The sequence below is a fragment of the Nerophis lumbriciformis genome, linkage group LG28, assembly GCF_033978685.3.
Source record: "Nerophis lumbriciformis linkage group LG28, RoL_Nlum_v2.1, whole genome shotgun sequence".
NCBI classification, from domain to species: Eukaryota; Metazoa; Chordata; class Actinopteri; order Syngnathiformes; family Syngnathidae; genus Nerophis; species Nerophis lumbriciformis.
In genome coordinates, this window is record NC_084575.2 from 36,305,831 (window position 1) to 36,306,921 (window position 1,091).

Sequence of the window (1,091 nt, forward strand, 5' to 3'; positions counted from 1 at the left end):
TAAGTACTTGTTACACACATGTTACTAAGTACTTGTTACACATGTTACCAAGTACTTGTTACACACATCTGAATATCAATTCACAATGAACACACGCTTGAAGACAATTTGACCTTATTTGTCCAAAATCTCCTGAATGACCTTTGAAGTAGCAACAAAAGTGTTTGCCATTTACAAACCCATAAAGATCCAGTACATGTAGAACATTTAGATCCAGTACAAGTAGAACATTTAGATCCAGTACATGTAGAACATTTAGATCCAGTACATGTAGAACATTTAGATCCAGTACAAGTAGAACATTTAGATCCAGTACATGTAGAACATTTAGATCCAGTACATGTAGAACATTTAGATCCAGTACATGTACAACATTTAGATCCAGTACAAGTAGAACATTTAGATCCAGTACATGTAGAACATTTAGATCCAGTACATGTAGAACATTTAGATCCAGTACAAGTAGAACATTTAGATCCAGTACATGTAGAACATTTAGATCCAGTACATGTAGAACATTTAGATCCAGTACAAGTAGAACATTTAGATCCAGTACATGTAGAACATTTAGATCCAGTACATGTAGAACATTTAGATCCAGTACATGTACAACATTTAGATCCAGTACAAGTAGAACATTTAGATCCAGTACATGTAGAACATTTAGATCCAGTACATGTAGAACATTTAGATCCAGTACAAGTAGAACATTTAGATCCAGTACATGTAGAACATTTAGATCCAGTACATGTAGAACATTTAGATCCAGTACATGTAGAACATTTAGATCCAGTACAAGTAGAACATTTAGATCCAGTACATGTAGAACATTTAGATCCAGTACATGTAGAACATTTAGATCCAGTACATGTAGAACATTTAGATCCAGTACATGTAGAACATTTAGATCCAGTACATGTAGAACATTTAGATCCAGTACATGTAGAACATTTAGATCCAGTACATGTAGAACATTTAGATCCAGTACATGTAGAACATTTAGATCCAGTACATGTAGAACATTTAGATCCAGTACATGTAGAACATTTAGATCCAGTACATGTAGAACACGGGGAATATTCATCCTATGT